This window comes from Podarcis bocagei (genome assembly GCF_964188305.1).
Source record: "Podarcis bocagei genome assembly, chromosome: 16".
NCBI classification, from domain to species: Eukaryota; Metazoa; Chordata; class Lepidosauria; order Squamata; family Lacertidae; genus Podarcis; species Podarcis bocagei.
The window spans coordinates 31,709,336-31,723,430 of NC_138142.1; the positions used below are offsets into that span (position 1 = coordinate 31,709,336).

General features: G+C 45.1%; 2 protein-coding genes across 7 annotated transcripts in view; one reads left to right on the plus strand and one right to left on the minus strand.

The window, feature by feature from the left end:
* MACROD1 (mono-ADP ribosylhydrolase 1) overlaps window positions 1-14,095 on the minus strand; it is a 315,061-nt gene that overhangs the window by 240,259 nt on the left and 60,707 nt on the right. The window lies entirely within an intron of this gene.
* Window positions 1-14,095, plus strand: part of FLRT1 (fibronectin leucine rich transmembrane protein 1) — a 161,745-nt gene that overhangs the window by 131,798 nt on the left and 15,852 nt on the right. For 2 of the 4 annotated variants that reach the window (XR_014002852.1, XM_081174077.1), the window contains exon 1: window positions 2,029-2,486. The exons of the other annotated variants lie outside the window; for them this stretch is intronic. The gene's annotated coding sequence lies outside the window, so the exon portion shown is untranslated. Of the gene's footprint in view, window positions 1-2,028; window positions 2,487-14,095 lie in introns of those variants that run through there. 4 annotated transcript variants of the gene reach the window in all.

Below are 14,095 nucleotides of genomic sequence, written 5' to 3' on the forward strand. Positions count from 1 at the left end.
TGCTGGGGGTGGGGAGCAACAGAGGGAAGTGCCCATACTTGCGTATTTTGGTCTGGGCCCTGAGACAAAACGGAACCATACAACTTATTCTGCCCAGGAAAGGGTGGGGAGAAAAACAAGACTCTCTTCTGACTCCCAGCCAGTTGCACCATTTATACCCCTCCTGTTAAAATCAGGTAGGCTGCACCCATCTGTTGTGATGGAAGCCCAGAGATATTTCAACACCCCCTCAATGAATGGAATCTGAGGTTGACATCTCAGATTCAGCCTCCTGTTTTCCTAGAGGGAAGGTGCAGTAGTCTTTTAGATACCTGCTTGTTTGTTTTGGCTGGTCTATCCAGGCACATGATTTGGTTATGTATGTTCCTAAATTGGCTTTATTGTTTTAAAGAGTTTTTTTAAAAATGCTTTTTTAAATTGTTGGTCTTTTTAAAAATCACAGAAGCGTTTGCTGCCCTGGGCTCCTTTGGAAAACTAAAAAAAATAAGCAATTTTAATAAACAAATAAACTCAGGGCTTTAGAACTTGACCTTTTTACTTGTGTTAGGTTAGCAGAAAACAAAAAATCTTTAGAAAAATAAATTATTTCTTAATCAGAAGAGTTCGCTGTATATAACATGCCTTATTAAATATACTTTAGCAGTCCTCAGAATGCTCTGGTGGTAGTTGAGTTTTGTTCATTTCCACTGAGTTTTTTTCCATATTCATTCCTCTGTCTGCTGGCCTGGGCACTGCAGGGTCTGTGGAGAGCCATGACATGATGCAATGTGCTGGATGCTTCCTATATGATGTAGGGTAGGGGTGGTGGCTATCTTCTTCTTGTGTTAGAATTTTACCCCTGAGCTCAGGGTGTCTAAGGCTGCAATCTTATACACATTTACTTGAGAATTATGTTTCATTTAAGGTGGAATCTACTCACATATAAAAGCCGTTCTGAAAATGCTTTTTTAAAGTGTTTTTAAAAAATACATTGAATTTTCCATAAGGCTCACAATCGCCATCTAATGTCACATTGCATATTGCACTTAAGACTCACTTAAAACGTTTTATTTGCAGCTGTATAGCTGAGTCCTAAGGGAGTGTGGCTCACTTCTGAGTAAAAATGCACAGGATTAGGCTGCAATCCTACACAGGACTAAGCCCCACTGAGCTCAGTAGGTCTTTATTTTGAAGTAAACACACAACAGGCTGTGATTCTGGCTGCATGCTTACTTGGAAGTAGAGGTGCCAACCCTGTCCTTCACACACGTGGCCTGATCCTACACATGGAATAGTTACTCTGATTTCAACAAAGCTTGCTTCACAGAAAAATTACAAGTGTACTTTTGGGTAGGACAGGGGCGAAACTAGGCTTTATTTCATCTGGGTCAAAAACCCAGTTTGGCGCCTCCCCTCCTCAATGGTGCCCCTCTAGAGGCTTCACCTGGCAAAATCCCTGGCTAGCCCCCCACCCCCAGCTATGGCTCTGGGTAGGAGCGTGACCTTTCGGACCAAGCTTCTGAGGAAGGGGCATGGGGATGTGGATTTGTAGTCCTGCAATCTGCACAACGTATCACTTGGGATGTGTAAGTCTCAACTGCATTCAGATGGGGTTACTTTGGAGTAAACTTGCACAGGAGGAAGGTCTGCCTCTTAGGGTCTGCCAGTTATACACCCTAACTCAGCGAATATGCCCTGTAGAATTCAGTCACAAATCTCGGGGCTGCTTTTTGTGAATGGAAAAGAGGGATGGTGGGGGAGGGGCAGTCTAACCTTTGCCCCCAGTGAAGCTCCACCCGTGTACACTATCCTCCACCCAGTGATGTAGTCTGCTAGTTTATTTGCATCTGAACTAGTGAAAAGGATGGGAGACAGATGTGATTTGGGGGAGGGTCCTGATCAGACTGTAAAACGTTGAGACGCGGGGTGGGGTGGGGGTCTTTGCAACTGAATCTCTCCTTCCCCACCACCCGCCAGGAATTGCTTCGTAGCACCGCCTCCTAGTCCTAAATCCTCCTCCCCCTTCCAACCTCTCTTTCCCCCCTCCTCCTCTCCCTGCAACGGGCCTTTTGCACAACACACACACGCAGCTGCACGCAGCCATCACTCCCCGCTCTCCCGTTTGCACGGCTGCTTCAAATGGGCCCCCAGAGAGGGATGAATCCGGAGCAGCGGAGGCAGTGAAAGCAAAAAAAAAAGGGGGGGCGAACACAAATAAAGGAGAGGAGGGTCGCGATTCGGGCGCAGCGGCAGCAGCGGAATATGGCACCGCAATGCCGGGAAGAGGGTTTTTAGGTGCCCGCTGGAGATCGCTCCGCTGCCGCCTCGGTTGCAGAAGGGGAGGCGAGCGCGCCCGGATTTGGAGAAAGCTCTCACCCCACCCCCAGTCCCCAGACCGGGAAGGGGGAAAAGCAGGACCTAGCTATCCACACGCGCCATACAAACTCAACACGCGTTGCCAAAAGGGGAGCCGGCAGGAGGAGCGTCGCCGGGGATGCCAAGGCGCGGTGAGTAGCTTCGAGGCGAGGCAGGGGGAGAAAAAGTTTGCGAGGCAGGGACTGAATTGCCCGGGGCGCCTGGCAGCAGGGATCCGTGGCTGTCTGGGTGTCTGCGTGTAGTACGTAGGGGTGAAGTCTCCCGCTTGCTGGAGACCAGCCTTGGCGATGGAGATCGGCCCTTGGACCAAATCTCTCCGCCGCCGCCTCTACCCCGCTTTACAAAGGCATCTTCTAGCTGCCCACCGTTGGAAACTGGACACTGGGCAAGCCGTAGGTCTGAGGCAGCAGCGGAGCGGTTCGCACGGAAGAGAGACCTGTCAACACACACAGACTGGCCCCCCAGAGCTAGCCCATCCCTGGTTTTTAAGGTTCTGACGGTGTTTATGATTGTTTTTTTAATTTCTCAAACCATTCTAAGCCGTTCAGAGTGCTGTGAGTGCAATGAAAGGGCGGGTGTGCATTTTCTAAATGCAGGAGAGCAGACGAGGACCGTTGCATGCAGGTTTTACGCAGAAACACCATGCTGGTTACCAGCACAAACAACAGATGCTGGATGAGATGGACCCTGTGGAGGATGCAGCAGGGCTCTTCTTGTAGGAGGGCTGAGAGAACCTGTGGCCCTCCAGGGGTTGCTGTACTACAACTCCCATCAGCCCCAGCCAGCCTGGCCAATGGTCAGGGATGATGGGAATTGGCCATTGGCCACGCTGACTAGAGTTTAAGCCTATTTGGAGGGCCATGGGTCCCCCCCCCATCTCATAGAAGAGACCATCAGGGGGTTTTGGGAGGGGAGAGATGTTTCCATCGTGGTTTGCTCCCCAAATACCTGTTTATTGAGCATTCATCCTGATTTGTTTGATGAAGTTTGCAGAAGGGGTTGTTTATTGAGCATTCCTGCATGGAGGTTAGATGTCTTGAGCTTGTGTTAATTTCACCTTTTCCGGTGCATTTTCTTGCCAAATAAGTTTTTTTGGGGAGGGGGGTGTTGCTCAAGAATGGAAGATCAGCTTTAATTGTGCAACCTGATTTTGTGCATGACTCGTGCCCACATATAGGGACAGTTTGGAAAGGCCCCCAGAAGCAAGTGAGGTGTATGAAGACAGTGGGGGGAGTGACTCACACACCCCTCTCCTCTTCCTATTAAGAGGGGTGTGTGTGTGTGTGTGTGTGTGTGTGTGTGTGTGTGTGTGTGTGTGTAAAATGTTGAATACTGGGACTGAATTTGAGAAACCTGTTCAACTGTGAATATATTTTGGTGGCCTTAGCAAGTTGCTAGTGCTCAGTCTAACCTACCATACAGGGTTGTTGTGAAAATAAAAAAAATTCCTTCCAGTAGCACCTTAAAGACCAACTAAGTTAGTTCTTGGTATGAGCTTTCGTGTGCATGCACACTTCTTCAGATATCACTTCTGAAGAAGTGTGCATGCACACGAAAGCTCTTACCAAGAGCTTTTTTTTTTTATTTTGACTATGGCAGACCAACACGGCTACCTATCTACTAGGGTTGTTGTGAGTCTTTGGAAAAAAATTGTTCTGAGCACCTTGGCACATGTGCAAATGGGATGCAAATATAATAACCAGAGACACCCCAACTCTAGTAAAAATATTGCTGCAACTTAGCTTGGGTGTAAAATGTGGCTGGAATCCTCAACTGCATGATGGAATTAGAGACACCCCCTAAACCAGGGATGTCATTGGATAGGTTTCCTACATCCTTGAGCCTTGACTATGCTGGCTGGAGCTCACCAACATCTGGAGAACCACATGCTCCCTAGCCTTGTACAACAGACATGATGAGTTTGATTAGGTGTGGCAGGCCTCTTCATTTGACCAGTCAAATACTGTCAGTGGGTTTTGGTCAGATATAGAAAACTAATCCAAGAATGCTACTGTATAGACAGCAGCTTGTCTTGCTTTTATAATTTTATGGTGCTGTTTGTTAGCAATGGAAGCATAAAGGCAGCTTGTCCTCTGGCACTGTATAAAACTCTGGGGGAAACCTAGTGGTATGGCAGAGCTTCTGTGGCTGCCAGTGTAGTTTAGTGGTTAGTCTTGGACAAGGATCTGGGAGACGAAGGTTCGAATCCCTACTCAGCAATGTGGCCCACTCTGTGACCTTAGGCCAGTCAATATATCTCAGCCTAATCTAATTGTCAGGGCTGTTGTGTGGGGAGCAAGGGGGAGGAGATATACTTCCTCGAACTCCTTTGAAGAAAGGTGAGATACAAATGTAAATACTGCTCAAATCTCCAGACAGGAACACAAGCTGTCATCAGTAGCTGAGCAGACCAAGGGAACTCAAGTTCAAATCTTTAATCATCCATGAGACTGATTAGATGACACTGTGCCATTCACACACTTTTAAGACCTACCAATTCGTAGGCTTATAAGAATAAAAGAAAGGCGGGGAGGGCTATTTATGCATCCCTGGGAAGATGGGTTGAATGGGAAAAAAGTAATAAAATTAATAATTCATTACCATTGTTATTAAAGTTACCTGTTATTGGGAAACAATGGCATTATCTAATTTGTTTTTCAGTTTTGTGATTAGCATATGCATGAAAGCTCCTGCTGCTGATTAACCTCCTGCTTGTTCTTCCCATTAGTAAGAAAGCTGTAAAAATACATGACCACCAGTGGACTGATCCCTTTTAAACTGGTTCAAATCCCCAAGCTTAGTCTGAGAAAAAAATATTCTCTTAAGGTAATTAGCTATTATTTTAAAACCTTTGTACCCTAGCTTTCCTCAGTAGACCTCAATGCAGCTAGTAACGATAAAATTACAACAATTACCGGTACTACATAGTCTGTCTCCCAAAAACAAATGTGCCCAAATTCCTCACATGCAGTAGGTTAGTCTTGCGTCATCTTGAGCAGATGAAACCAGCTCCCAACCCTACTTGATTTAATCCACTGCAGTTGAGAGTTAGATTCCACACTTACTATGGATAAGCTGTGAGAACAGCTAAAGCTCACTGGTAGAGCATGTGTTTTGCATTTAGAAGGTCCCAGGTTTAAGCCCCAGCATCTCCTGGAAGGGTGGAGAAAGACCCCTGCCTGTAACCCTGGAAAGCTGCTGCCAGTCAATTGTCAGCTTACCAGTGTTTCTCCAGCTGACTATAATTCCCATCATCCCAGACCACGGGTTGTACTAGCTAGGGATGATGGGAGATGTAGTCAAAAAACAGCTGGAGACCCAAGTCTGGGAAACACTGTAGACAATACTGAACTAGATGGACCAATGGTCTAAGCCAGGTCCCTATATGTATAAAGGAGAGGGGGGCTGTAGTTCGGTGGTAGAGCTCTGCTTTGCATGCAGAAGATCACAGACTGGCAATGTTCTTTCTGAAACCCTAGAGAGCCACTGCCAGCTAGTGCAGACCAGGTGTGGGGAACCTTTGGTCCTCCAGATGTTGCTGAATTGCAACTCGCATCAGCCACAGCCAGCATGGCCAATGGGCAGGCAGGATGGGAGTTGTAGTTCAGCAACATCTGGAGGGCCACACATGGTGAAGATAGTACTGAGCTAGATGGACCCATGGTCTGATTCATTACAAGCCAGCTTCCTATATTTCCAAGCCGCTACCCACTTGAGTCAATGCCAAATCCCAACTTGTTGATGATCAGCCTCATTCCATTGGAATTAATGTAACTAATTGTCATTTGTTGTAATAGCAGTAGTTCTTTGGAAACAAATGGGATCAGAGCCGTGGCATGTTGAGGATCAGCCTTAATCCACTGGAGTCAAGCCAGATCACAACTAGGTGCAGGTCTCCCTTGAGACACTGGAGACAGTGGTCACAGCCACCATACATTTGAAGGACATGGCTTTCCCCCCAAAGAATCCTGGGAACTGTAGGAATTGATACCCAGTTGATATACGTTGGGAAACAGCTGATCCACTGGTGTTAAGAGGACCAGATCCACAGCCTTTAAACCAGCCTCGGTTGTACCTCGATCTAAGGGAGTCAAAAGCCCAGATTCCCACTCAGTATGCATTAGCTAACATCTGCTAGAAACAATATAACCTGGTTCCCTACTGTTTCCAATTAGCTTTGAGTTATTGGAATAAGCTCACAGTTCAGGGATGGGGGAACCTATGGCCCTTCAGATGTTGCTTGCCTACCAGTCCCATCATCCCTGACCACTGGCCACACTGGCCGGTGCGGAGGAGAGCCGTATTCTAACAGAAGCTGGAGGGCACAGGTTCCCCATCCCTAGGATAGATTCCCATCAGTCCTTGGAAGTGACTTTGGTCCCATTAACATCAACACCACACATTGAAAAGGATCCTGGGAACCATACATTCAGTCTGTGGGCCCAAGCTTGGGTAACTCTCTCCCAAATGAAAGGCCACCCCTCCTTGTGGAACTTCAGGCACATGACAAAAGACTTTCTTGTTCCAGCAGGCAGTTTAAGGTAGTGTTTGGTTTTATGTTAAAATTGTATTGTTTGAGCGCCCCATTTTCTATGGATTGCTTTTATGTAAGCTGCTTAGAAATGTGAATAATTAAGTGGTATGTAAATGTTTTAAATAAATAATAGTTTGTTAAGGGTGTTGGGAATTGTAGGTCTGCGAGGGAAGATCCACATTCCCCAGGACTCTCTGGGGAAAGCCATGCGCTTTAAATGTATAGTGTAGATGTGGCAGAAGTTGCAGATCTTTCTCCTCAAACCCTTTCACCAAATGTGTTACATTGCCACTAGTGCAAAAACATGGTTGCAGCTTTGGAGCTGAAATGCTGGGTGGTGTTGACCAAAAAAAGAAATAAAGAAATGGCTCTTTCGCAGATCTTTATACCAATGTAAGGTCTGGCCCTTTCTATTAATAAAAAGAGAGAGAGTGAGAGCTTTGTAGGAAGAGTCAACATCCCAAGTTTACTCTTACTTCTTCTGCCTAGCTAATATTCTTTGCTTTGAATGCATTCAAGCCTGATGGAAACTTTAAAGACGCAAGAGCCGATTTTAATATTTAAACATGTGTTCCTTCAGGCAAGGGGTTTGGGAAGAAGAGGGTGTATGAACTTGGGGGCTGTGGGCAGGGATTTAGCAGCGATATGAATTATTAGGCAGATTAAAGACTCCTGCAGGAACTGGGCTGTTTTTCTTTTTCTTTTCTTTTCTGGTTATGTGGTGAATGGAAGCTGAATTTATTCGGAAGCATCGCAACACACACACACACACACACACACACACACACACACATCCCGTTCCATCCATCCTGTCCCATGCACTGCCAGATCAGATCTATATAATAGCTGCCAAGGGATTCAGCTCCCAAATGTTGCCAGCTCTGTTGTTCAGAGACTTAGCATCACGACAAGATTCATAAGCAGTGGTTTAGTGTTAAATTCTGATATGCAGGCCCTCATTGTCATGGTTCTAAGGTCACGTGCAGACTGGCATTATTTTGGGGTGAGATTCCATCACATGCTGGCAAATTCTGGTTGCACAATTAAAAGTTGATTTGGGAGCCCACTCACAACAAACTCTCTTCCCCACAGACTGCTCCCCCCCCCCACAAATAGCCAACATTGTCTAACCTCCCTGCAATCAAATAAGGATAAATGCACAATGAACAGCTTATCTGGAAGCACCCTAAAACTATTCAACAGAAATGATTTTTTTACCAATATGGATGTTATATAGCTTGAATACAAAGTTGGCTTCCCCTGCCTCAAACTTAATATCTGGCCTGGTAATAAGTTCTGGTGGACTTAAAAGCTTGGCCACCATTTTGGATCACTTTGGTCATAATAAAAGGATTTTGATGTCATCATTCCTCACCCCCCAAAAAAGTGTCAGTTTAACTCTAAGCATGCATGCTCATGTAAGTTATCTGTTCCTCTTCTTAGCTTATTTGGTGGGTTTCTCTCTGAGAAAAGCTTATTGATTGGCAAATAAAACCCTAGGAGGCAACATCATCATCCCTGCTGTGAAATAAGTGGCTGCACTTCCTTCCTGCTTCACTATGCAGTTCACCTGTTCACAAAAACAAGGCAGCTCCAAACCATACATTTGCAGAGCTTTCACAAGTATTTAAAATAAGTGGCTTCCCCCATGGAATCCTGGGAACTGCAGTCGATGCCTCAGAGCTAAAATTCCCAGCACCCTTAAACCTCAGTTCTCAGAATTCTTTGGAGAAAGCCATGTGCTTTAAATGTATGGTGTGGGTGTGACCTGAGACATAGGTAGGCAACCTGGGGCCGCAGGTTCCCCATCCCTCTCTCAAATCAACAGGTGGTGGGCATTCTGTGAAAAACTAGGCCACTTGGCTCACATACCCCTTAAAAATATTCAGGTGAGGTGGTGGGGAGACTTGGTGTTGGTGCCAAATGCTAAAATTCTAGCTACGCAGAGCAACATCACACACACACAAAGCAGATGGATACTGATTCCTTCTGGGGAAAATAACATTAGTAGTTTACATCTGATCAACCTCATCTGCAGCGACAACATCTGGGCATCAGTACAGCACAGTTTTCCCATGCTGAAAAATTGCTGTCAGGTTAGAGAGAGGTAGATTTCATCATCCTAATTTACCTTACTTTAAAAAAAAAAGACAAAAAAGAGACGTGTGTGTAGATGGGAAATCCCAATAACTGGATTGTTGCCTCTGGGATGAGCCTGTTGCATCTTTGTCAACTCTTTTTGTTCCCTGCCCTTTCTATAATGCATTCCCACGCCAAGTACAAACAGTGAAGGGGGGGTGTCAATTATTTAGCAGACTGTTATGCCCATGGCCTGTTAGAAAGAAGTGTGTGAGAGAGTGTGGCTGAACAAACAGAGGTGTCTGTGTCTCATACACACCCTCTTTTCTGCCATTGGCTGAGCTGCTCTGATGTCACAAAACAGGTTGTGTAGCCCTAGGGTTTGGCATCTGAATACTAAAGAAAAGGCTAGGGAGGGGCCTTTAATAAAGAATTGTAAGGTTAAAATCCTCCAGCCAAGGACGTAAAGCAGGGGCAGTAAGGAACATGGCCTGGGGAGAGGGGGCGTGGCTGGGGAAGGGGTGTGGTGTGGGGAGGGTCCCAAGGACCAGGCAGTGAGATTCTGAGGGCTGCATTTGGCACCTGGGCCCGAAGTTCCCCACCCTTGGTCCCCATGTCACTTGAGGAGTTTCAGTGTTTGTGTGTGACTGTGCATGTTCTTGCACTGAATGGGTTTGCTGTTTTAAAATGTTCACAGCTAACAGTCCTTCAGTATAACAGCAAGTTGGCATACGTGGAGGCCAGTGTGACAGAGTGGCCATAGCACTGGGACTTTGAATCTGGGTTTCACCTAGTTTAAATTCCCGCTCAGCCATTAAATTCACTTGGTGGCCTTGGGCCAGTTAGGTATTCTCTTTCAGATTCACCTACCTCAAAGATTCAGGTAGGTAGCCGTGTTCGTCTGATGCAGTCGAAATAATAATAATAAAAAAAATACAAAATAGTCTAGTAGCACCTTAGAGACCAACCAAGTTTGTTCTAGGTATGAGCTTTTGTGTGCATGCACACTTCTTCGTATCTGAAAAAGTGTGCATGCACACGAAAGCTCATACCTAGAACAAACTTGTTGGTCTCTGAGGTGCTACTAGACTATTTTTTAAAAAATTATTTCACCTACCTCAGAGGTTTGTAGTGAGGATAAAAATGGGCAAGAGAAAACCGCAAAGGCCACCCTGAGCTCCTTCAAAGAAAGACTGGGCAAAAATATAAGAGTTAGATCTATGTTGCCTCGACCAACCCAGCTATCTCAGAATACTGCATCTGCCAACACAGACATCCAGAAAGATGAGACTAGGGTGTGGTGTGGTGTGGTGTGATGTAGTGTCTGTCATATTGGACTTGGAATCTGGATCTCATCCTGTTTGAATTTCTGCTCACCTGTACAGCTCACCAGGGAACGTCACCATGGCTTGAACCCAACGCCTTAGGCATGCAAAGCAGATGGCCTACCAATGCAATCTCTGACAAATTTGATTTGAAGTAATATTGTAATTTAAACAGGAGTGCCCCTGATCATAAACAGACTGCCTTTTTTCTCAGTCATAAGCAAAAGCATCATGTCCCACATACTTAGAATGGTAGAGACTTTTAATCTCAGGGTCGTGGGTTCAAGCTGCATGTTGAGCAAAAGATTCCAGCATTGCACGAGGGTCGGGCTAGATGACTCTTAAGGTCCCTTCCAACACTACAATTCTATGATTCTAAGGAGGAATGCTTCTCCAACCCCTGAGTCCCCTCTCAGGAAATTAAACCATGCACCAAGCCTCCCTTGATAACACCCTGAGAACACCTTTTTGTGTGTGTTTAACTTATCTTTTAAAAGTAAGATTTTTAGAGTACTACTTCACATACTTCCACGAAACTTTGTGCCCATTTTCATCACCGGATACAAGCAAAAGCACGGATCGCTTTGCAGAGACATGTTTTCTGGCTCAGTATAAGATTTAAATCTTTTTTCCCCATTCCCACACGCATAGCGCCTTTTCTTCTCCATTTGTCAAGTGAGCAAGGTATCTGCCCAAACGTGTGCTTGCAAGTTCTTAAATCTCAGAGCAGCTCAGAGTTAGCAAAGTTTGAGTTAACTTGAAGAACCACCCTTTTGGATCAGCCCCAAGGGCCATATGAACATAAGGAGAGCCTGGCTGCTGGATCAAGTCTGTGGTGGCCCCTCTAGTTCAGCACTCTGTTCTCACAGTGGCCAACCAGATGCCTTAATAGGAAGCCCACAAACAGGACTTGAGTGTAACAGCAACCCTCCTCACTTGTGATTCCCAAGTTTTCAGAGACAGACCGCTTCTGACAATGGAGGTAGAACATAGCCACTGAATTTGTATAACCCTATTTTAGAGCTGTAAGTTACTGGCCACCACTCTGTCTTGTGGGGGTGAATTCCATAGTTTAACTATGTGCTGTGTGAAAAATCTATGAAATGTGAAGTCCAGCATCCTGTTTCTGACAGTGGGTAGCTGGAGGAGCATGGGCAGCTCACAAACCATGCCATGAAAGCTACAGCCCTCCCCTCTTTATCTCCAGCATCCAGCCACTGGGCTTAGAGTGAACTTAGGACTCACCTACTTTCATATGAATTGCTCAGGTTCAGCAAAGCTTTCTAAGGCTTCAAGTTTGCTAGGCACTTTGTGTGCAGAGAAGCTAAGGGAAGGGTTGCAAAGTGGATGTTAATTATCTTGCAAAGGTGCTGATCACATATTACTGTTTTGTTTTTTAACCTAGTAAGGTATCAGGCTCTCAGATACCTCAATTACAATAACTTTGTAAAGCAAACTTGAAAGAAAGTGAAAAGGAAGTTGGAAACAAAAGGCAGAAATCTGGTGATTGGATTTCAAAAGCGAGGGAAACTGTTGATGTGGAGTTACTCACCAAAGTGAGGATGCAGAATGCGTTTCTAATACAGGAATGCTGAGAGAGGCAAGCAAATGGCCAGATAACAAGAGCATTCTGCAGAATGCAAAAATAGCCGAATGGCAGATAGAAGTGAATTAATGCATACCAATTGGTACCCAAGGGGATACTTGCCAGAAAACGTGTTATTTTAAACATTTCAAAATAGATTCATCTGATACATATCCTCTCTTCCCCCCACCCCTCAAATTCTGTGCTAAGAAGCATCTGTCTATCTGCCAGTCACTCTCCCATCACACCAAGAAATAGAACCCAAGGCGGAGATAAGTAGACTAAAGGGGAGGAGCTATGCAGAAGCAGGCCAGCTCTGCTCTGGAGTGTTTCCCATGGGAAACAAGCCTGTGTGATGTGGAACAAAGATCAGAAAGGGGATATCTGACCTTTTCCACCTCACAAATACTTAAATCACAGGGTTTAGGTTTACTCTTGACGTATGCAGCGCAAGGGGATAAACCTCCATTACAGTGGTACCTCGAGTTAGACGCTTCAGGTTACAGACGTTTCTGGTTACAGACTCCGCTAACCCAGAAATAGTACCTCGGGTTAAAAACTTTTGCTTTTTTTATTGGATTTGATTTGATATGTTAATTGGATGTTTTTATTGGAAAATAATAAACGCTTAAAAAAAAACTTTGCTTCAGGATAAGAACAGAAATCACACAGCGGCAGCAGCGGGAGGCCCCATTAGCTAAAGTGGTGCTTCAGGTTAAGAACAGTTTCAGGTTAAGAACAGACCTCCAGAATGAATTCAGTTCTTAACCCGAGGTACCACTGTACTAACAAATGGCACCATATTTTTTTGAAAGTTGTTTGTTTGTTCACTGTGCATTTGGACAATTATTAAGATACAGTCAAACCTCGGTTGTCAAACATAATCCGTTTCGGAAGACCGTTCGACTTCCGAAACGTTTGAAAACCGAGGCGCAGCTTCCGATTGGTTGCACTCAAGCGGAAGCTGCGTCAGACATTTGGGTTCCTATGTTTGAATATCATTGGACACCGTTTTGAATCAAGATGGTGGATTGAACTGCTGCAATACCTAGTTTCAAAACTGGTCAGATTTTTGGGAGTTCCTGAGCAGTGCCAGGTAAAGGCTTCTGGTAAAATGATAAAAACAAAACATAAGCTGCTGCTTCTACAGTAACATTCATGGATTACTGTACTTTACAGGTTCCTCATCCCTCTTTTAACCAGAGACCCTGGGAGATTGAAGCTGCAACCTTCTACATGAAAAGCATGTGCTCAGCTACTGAGCCATGATCTCTCTGTTGGAATATATCCTGGCCTGGTATAGGGTATTCAGCCCAATATTATCTACTCTGACTGGTAGAAGCCAGTTGAACCTCTAACCTTTGGCATGTAAATCATTACCACTGAGATCTGTCTTTCTGCCTCCCTCCCAGGGAAATGGTACAACAGGACCATAAGAAACTGCCTTAAAGGAGCTCGGGCTATTTGGCCATGTAACCCAGTGTTGTCTACCCCAGCTGGCAGCCACCTGGCAGGGCTTTTCAGGTGTTTGAACCCAACACCCTAAGTAAAAATCATACCCCCTTGTCTTCACTTTCCCCAACTGGGTGCTTTCCAGATGCTGTTGAGACTAAAACTTCCATCATCCCTGACAAACGGTCATGACATTGTAGTCAGACATCAAGAGGACACCAGGCTGAGGAAGGCCATAAAACCGTACAAGGGTGTCCTCCAGGTGACCTGTTTATTGAGCATACATCCTGATTTGCTTGCACAGAGTTTATGTAGAAGTTAAATTATATTCAGTCTCTAGGGAGCATTTGTTCAATTGTTTGCAGGGAGGTTATATGACAAAAAACATCCATCCCGATTTGTTAGTGCAATGCTTATGTCTTCCTGGTAATCATTGATTCATCCCGCACTTTTCAGCACGTTTCCCGAACGCTTCCTTAACCACAAAAAGGCCATGTTTTTACAAAGCATATTTTTCTCACTACAACAAGAGAGCCCTTTAATCCGCTTTAACTGTGAAAGCCTGGTGTGTATTTGAATCCTTGCCTCAAAACACCTGATGGTATGGAGGTGACCAAGGTCACTGCAATATGCAGCAGACCTGGGAGATTTTTCAATATATTGTTCAAAGTCGGTTATGAAGTCCACAACACAATAGCGGTTTCATAAAATGTTATTTGGCAAACATCGCGATTTTGAGAAAACCGTGTAGCCGGCCAGTGCTTT